This window comes from Synchiropus splendidus, chromosome 1, assembly GCF_027744825.2.
Source record: "Synchiropus splendidus isolate RoL2022-P1 chromosome 1, RoL_Sspl_1.0, whole genome shotgun sequence".
Taxonomy (NCBI): domain Eukaryota; kingdom Metazoa; phylum Chordata; class Actinopteri; order Syngnathiformes; family Callionymidae; genus Synchiropus; species Synchiropus splendidus.
In genome coordinates, this window is record NC_071334.1 from 50,242,505 (window position 1) to 50,249,954 (window position 7,450).

Genomic DNA, 7,450 nt, shown 5'->3' on the forward strand with positions numbered 1-7,450 from the left:
GGTTATGGCAATGAAATGTCCCCATAAAACATAAAAACATAACATGCGGGTGCGTGTGTTCACATGTGTGTGTGTGCATGCAGGTGAGCTTGTTTATCCTATATTGTGAGGACCAGATCTTGACAAGACACTATCCTTGTGAGGACCATATGACATTGTGGGAACAGTGAGAAACCGCACAATGTCCCCACAAGAATAGGAAGACAGAACTGTGTGCGAGTGTGCGTGTGTATGCACGAGCACCAATAGATCACAAGATTTCTGAACAGACGTTTATGACAGATACTACACTACACTTAAAGGTGAGGTTGCTGGGGCTCTTTACAGTCAGGCTAGTCTACAGCCAGTGCACAACACAGGCACTGACCTTAACAAGGGAATCTTAAACTTGAGGCTCGGCGAAAGCTACAATACAACCAGACAAATGAGCAGATTTAGGATGAGTCAGACAAATATACATCTGACTTACCACCTGCTCGACTTACGTCCACCCGTACTTACGACCACAGCCAACAGATGCTTTTTTTTTTTTTATTCAATGTCTGGCGCCGCAGCACGTAGCAGCCCGCCATCGCGTACGACAGTTACGGCAGCACACCAATCTGCCACTACAGTAGTACCTATAACCCTAGCGTCGGCCATTTTGACTGGCATTCGACTTAGGTCCAATCTGACTTACGACCGGTTGGTCGGAACCGATCCAGGTCGTAAGTCGGATGTTACTTGCATAGGTCTTTTTTTTCCACCTTCAAGTCAAATTTCGTTGCGATGTTTAAATAAAAAATGAATAAACATGCAATGTTGTTATGACCCCCACTTCTCTGCCTCTGATTATTATTATTAGTATTGGCTAATAATTACTAGTCTTGAACAGCCTTTGACGGAACAAACAAATGAGGTTGTCATCTAGAGCGGTTTCCTGCGCTGGTGGCCGTGCAAACGCTTGGCGTCCTCCTCTCACTGGTGAGAGAGCAGTAGAGTAAACACCAGCTCCAACACTCATCTTCTTGATCCAAACTCATTTGCGCCACACGTGAGTGTTGGTGGGATGTCGGGGAGCGGCGCCGCCTCGCAGCCCTTCCCGACTTGACATCTGCGGCTGCTTGCCTGGACGACATGCTGCGTTCGTGACGAAGGATGTGCGAAGCCTTCACTGTGGGGAGGCTGGTTGACCTGCAGAGCTGCGACACCACCACGGCGGTCCGGGGCGGGCCCCCACTTCCACCACATCCAAGATTCTTAATCAGAAGGGACACGTTTTCCACTTGGTCCCCTGTGAGAGAAACAAAAAAAAAGTGCTGGCCCACGCTGAGCTAGCTGCCCGCCAGACAGAGGATGGCGCGCTAACCAGGATGGTGCCAGGATATTGGAGAAGGTCTGTGATACAATCTGCATTTTCTAGCAGGTAATTGAAGCTTGGGGGACACGCTGGTGCTGACGCGTCCTGCTGGGCCTCTAATCAGCCTTCCTGTCTTCACTATCAGCCCTGATGCATGTTTTTCATTTCCCATTTCAGAAGTAGCAGATCTGTTGCGCTGCATGAATGTGAGATTCAAATTACAGTAATTTCTCACATCAAATACCTTCGCTGTTAACTTGAATTGTTTGTCTTGGCACGGCGGAATATCTTTTCTTTCCAAGGAGGAACTTTCGATCTCTTCACTGTCTTCTGTGTCATCACAAGTATAAGTTGATCCACTAGTGGAGGAGAGAAGCGGAGAGAATCTACAGACCAAAGCTCATCCAAATCATCCAATTGAAGTCGGCATCCATCTTAAATTCTATTGGAAATGGTGAAAAAGTGCAGACTGTTAGGATCCATGAGGAAAGATTTCACTCTCCTGGATGATGGAGGCTCTCGCACGCTCCTCTTCTTCTGTGGCTGGTGTCTTCTCTCTTCAAGAAATTCCTAGAACATTCCGACCTAATTTAGTTCTGGATATTTTGAACACTGGACAAGTTTGTTCCTGAACCAGAAGAGCATGGAAGCTGTAGAGAGTCGTCAAGAATCAGTCTTGGTTCCCCAAAAATGTACTGCAAAAGTGGGGAATTGTTTTCCACATGGGGCCAGATTTACACATTAGTGCGCATGAAAGAGCAGGCAGAGTCTCAAATCATTTCTCCATCAAGTCAAAGGTCACTCACTGAGGTTGGTCAGGTGACATGCCGTAGTACAACACGCAGCCAAATGTTGTTGCAGTCTGGATCTTCAAATATCTCGGTCTTGACCACCTAATGTCTTTGTCTCGTCTCGGTCTTAATCTCCAAATGTCTTGGTCATGTTTTGATCTCGTCCCATAAATGTCTTGGTCTTGTTTCTGTCTCGACCTCCAAATATCTTGTCTTGGTGTCAACCCTCAAATGTCTTGGTCTCATCTTGGAGGCAACCTCCAAATATCTTGTCTTGGTGTCGACCATCAAATGTCTTGGTCTCATCTTGGTCTCAACCTCTAAATATCTTGTCTCGGTGTTGACCATCAAATGTCTTGGTCTCGTCTTGGTCTCAACCTCCAAATATCTTGGTCTTGTTTTCGTCACGTCCTATAAATTTCTTGGTCTTGTGATGGTCTCAACCTCCAAATGTTTTTGTCTCATCTCGGTCTTGATCTCCAAATATCTTGATCTTGTCTCAGAATCAACCTCATAATGTCTCTTTTGATCTTGTCTTGGTCTCCACCTCCAAACGTCTTGCTCTCGGCCTCAACGTCCAAATAGCTTTTGTCTTGTTTTGGTTTCGTCCTATACATTTATTGGTCTTCTCTCGGTCTCGACCTCCAAATATCTTGCTTGCGGTTTGCGTGGTCCTGACTGCAATACCAGCTCTCTCTCACGGTAAAAATGCGAAACAACACACACAAACTTCCTTCTAACTACATTGAAATCATCTTCCAATGCTTTTCTAACAAATAAACATTCATGCGCTCAGCATTTGCATGAGAGCCGGGCATTCAGGTTCCTTATGTTTCCTTGTCACATATTTTGTTTTATACAGTTTATAAAGTTAAGTAATGTGGATACCTTTGCATCGTAAATAAATATATATGAGAGGTCCACTGCAGGGCTGTCGAAGACTTCTTCTTGGTGTTGCCATTAATGGGAATAGTGCATCTATTATACAATATTAATATTGTTGGAATTGTTTGTGCTACTAATAAAGAAGTTATACACAGACGGGGGAATGCTGAATGAGTGTGCGTGAGAAGTTACAGTTGGAGTACAATGGAAGGAGTGAAGCAGACACTGGAGGCCTGAGGAGACATGTAACTTGTTGGTAGGTCCAAGGTCAGACGGAGAAAGGAACCGTCTTCTCCAGGGCTGGATGGAGCTGGTCCATATAAGATCCACCTGGGAAGTGTGTCTTGTGATCGTTGTCACGTTCACGAGGACACGTGGAGAACTCTTGTGTACAAAGGGGTGGAGTCCTCAGATAGCTTTTTGTCGCTGTACCGGACTACTGCTAAGGCTAAGTCAGGTGTAGCTGCTGACCCAGAATTCTGCTTATGTCTTAGACTCCTCTGTCAGGGATTTCTTGGATGTAACTTGTTGGTTTCTTGGTCTTTCTCATGAGTAAATGGCCGCTCGAAGATTTATTATACAATATTAAAATTGTATAATAAATGCACAATGAATGACACAGATGTTGATGTCCTTTTTTTGTCAACGTATAGAATAACAATATGACTGGATGGGGCTCTCATCAGATCAACTTTTGTTTTCCTCTTGATTTCCAGGACGCTGGAGCTTGAGAACTATTTCGACATCATAATTAGCCAGCTGAAGGGCCTCATTGATCCGCCTGCAAATAAACTGCTGTTTCATGAGCAGCCTTTAATGCTGACAGGCTGCAGGCGGGCGGAAACACGGGTTCACACTTGACTTAGATGCAGCATTCAGAACTTGAGATGAAGCAGATTCACTTGGAACGTGATAAATTTGATGAGATCATGAGACATGAAGGGCAAAAGCTGGGCAGCAATCTTCTTAGGTGCTTTTTGATCTCAGAGTAACATGAAATGGAAGGAGAGCGAGGAATGATTTTCTCTTGCATTTGTTGTCAGTCGCTGCTCTCGAACTCTCAATCAGAAGGTTCCTGCGTGTTATCTCAAAGTGTCTGCGAATCTGTCTGTAGTCTGTGAGGCTGGTTATTTACTGTCTCACTGCAGAGAGCGTTCTAATTAGAAAAGGTCAGAGAGGATTGTCACTCATGATCGCAGACGACAATTTGCTTTATTTATGAGTTCGTATTTCACACTATAATTTGCTTGCATTTTGGATGGCACTTTAGGTACCAGCCCCAACTCCTGCTGAAGATACCAGCAGCAAGGACACAAAGCAACTGTAGGATGCTTTGAGCCCATCGGTTCACTGTTTTATCTTCACTTTTGTATCAGGCTTACGCTTGCAGTACACTTCTGAACTTCCCACTTCCCACTCCATCAAACAGCTGAGAGGAGCTACTGCATGTCCAGGGACATTTGCTGAAAACTAGTGATGGGCTGGTGAGGCTTCATGAAGCAGGGCCCTCCTTTTCAGAGCCCACCAGATGGCGCTCTTGGCTTAAAAATTATGTGAAGTTTCATTGAAATTGTAGTTAAAATCCAAAGATTTTAGAGCAGAGAGCGCCATCTAATGGTCTCTGAAAATGAGGACTCGGTTTCATGAAACCTCATCAGCGCATCACTATCAGACATTTTGCCTTTCTATGAGTTAAAGCAGCTTCAACTGTTGCAGTACATGGTGTTGATGGGTCGATGATGACATGGCTATGTAGGTAGATCCAAATGCAGTGTTTTTCCTGACCGACAGAAGACTCGGAGGACGAGATTAAATTAACAATTTAATAACAGACGAACAAGATATATTACACAGACGAACTGAAGAGAAGAACAAAAGGCGCCGGGACCCAAAAAGCGGACCGGGAACTACACGTAGGGACTGGGGAAAAATCTGAAACAAAAGAGTGGCAAATTAGAATCAAGCCTGTTTAAAGAGGAGAACACAAACGCGCTTGGAGATAAGCTCACGAGACTTACTAAACAAAAAGCGCTCGGTGATGGCCAAAACACACACTCACACGAGGATATAACCACTTCTACGAGAAATGAGCCTAATAGAAACACTCACACGCGGGTAGATATAGCGGCGGAGAGGGGAGTAAACAGAAAATGGAGCGAGGAAGAACGAGGAACAAAGGTAGCGGCTGAGACGGAACTCGAGCGCGCACAGGAATTTAGAGTATTCAGAAAGCAAACGAGAGAGTGGAGTCTTGAGAGAATTTACCATTGGAACGTGACGAAACGAAACCACCTGGTAACTCGAGCTGGCGTTGACGGGTAGATATCCATGGGAGCGCTGATGCGAAGATGAACGCCAGCTGAGTTGCCAGTGAAGCTGGGGAAACACAAGGAAACGAAAATGAGACACAACCGAGTATCACCAAAATAAAAGTGTGACGAACGTGCGCATGACAGATGAGGTATCATGAAACAATATTGCAGGATTGATGAAACAGTGTCCTAATTCTCAGACGGTGCTCTTGGTTTCGAAATTATTTGGGGGTTCAGTGAATTAGTTGTTCAAGTCCAAACATTTTACAGTAGACGGCGCCATCTGGTGGCTTATGAAAAGCAGGACACTGTTTCATGAAACCTCATGTACCCATCACTACTACATTGGCATGTGTACAGCACACCTGGTTTGTGACATGGTCTTCATGGCTCATAGTTGATATTTTGAGACGCCTTCTGCTTTTAATGTAGGTACAGATAGTCATTTAGACGTGGAAACATTAAGGAGTCCAGGTGAAGATGAGGACACGATGAAGGAGAAGTCTAAGGGAGGAGGATGCTGACTGGAACAAGCCTGAACCCTCATGGCAAATGCTGAAGGAAGAAGAAGAAAAGTAATCACAAAACCAAGCCAGTGGCTCATTCACTGCCAAGGCCATTGCACCTTACTCCTGTAAATGATGAAACTAAACTGATGAGGCTTCATGAAACAGTGTCCATATTTTCTGAGCCCACCAGATGGTACGCTTGGTTTAAAATGATGAAAGGTTTCATTGAAATGGTTGTTCAAATCCAGATATTTTAGAGCGCCATCTAGTGGGTTCTCAAAATAGTGCACTGTTTCATGAAGCCTCATTAGCACATCACTACTGTCTCCTCACAATGGTCTAGTCCTGAAGAGTTGGAAAACCCAACACATTGAGAACCAGCATAATATTGCGATATATTTACAGTGTAGATGTCCTTTATTTGTCCCATGAGAAACCAAATAAAAAGGCATCAAACATCATGTCAGCCTAATCGACCGTTCTTAGTTATCTGTCATGATATCATCGATGTGACCTTGGTGGCCGAGGTTAGGCTGTCACTCTGTGATGGGAGTGAACGCTCCACTGGTTTGTATCTCTGCCAGGTTCTCTCCATCTTCGCGCTGAGTCACAGAGCATCCGGCCATGTGCCAAAACAGCTCTGGCACTCATCACTTCTATTTTACAGCCAATTCACAGCCTCCCTGCTTCAGCCACCCGACAGTCCAGACACACGTGGCTCGTCCTCTTTACGTCGGGCCAGAAATTAAGTCTATGGCCCGCGTCGCAAATTTAGCAGCACATTTAATGTCACGTATAAATCTGCGTCAAGGAATTCGGAAGCATGCATTTAATGATCACATTTTTCTGCTCTGAGAGGTGTTCAACGAAAGAATTCATTATCTTCTGATGACAACTTCCCATGAAGTGAAGAAAAGAGATTCTTCAAAAGCGAACGTTATTGCAGAAGTGGCAGCCGACAGGGAGAATCTTGTGAAGGGCAGTCATGGCTTAACTGCATTAGACTGCCAAAACATCAAAGCTTCGAATATTCACGGAGCCCTGCGATGGCAAAAAGTGTCAAACTGGATTCTCCTTGCTGGAAGAAATACAGAGAAGGTGGAACAGTGGGGCCTCAAGGATGCAGTATATGCTTGTGTGGACATGGCGCATGAACAAGACACTTATTCATAATGTCATTTCTATAATGTATTTTTAAAACTCATACAATACGTGTATATTATATTAAAAATAAATAAGCAAACTAAAAGAACGCAAATAGATCTGAGACGATAAGAAGAAAAAGCGATGGGAGACTCGAGTTGCTCTTAAGTAGCAACCATCAGTTACTAGAGATTTGGTGGTCTCAACTGCACCGGTAACAATTTCACATACCAAAAATATTTTTCATCAGCGGCAAAAGCTCACCATGGTGTAATAGGGAGCCGAAGACTCCGCCCTGTCTGGCCCTAAGGACCTAAAATCGGAAAAAAATGAATGGCAATGTTTGAGGAGATTAAGGCTATTTTCTGGTCCACTTTGCCTCATGCCCTGGATTAAACATATGTGGACCTCAATTTAAATGATAAATAATGATGTGAGTTTCCGCTATGTTTGGTTTTTTTTTATTGATTT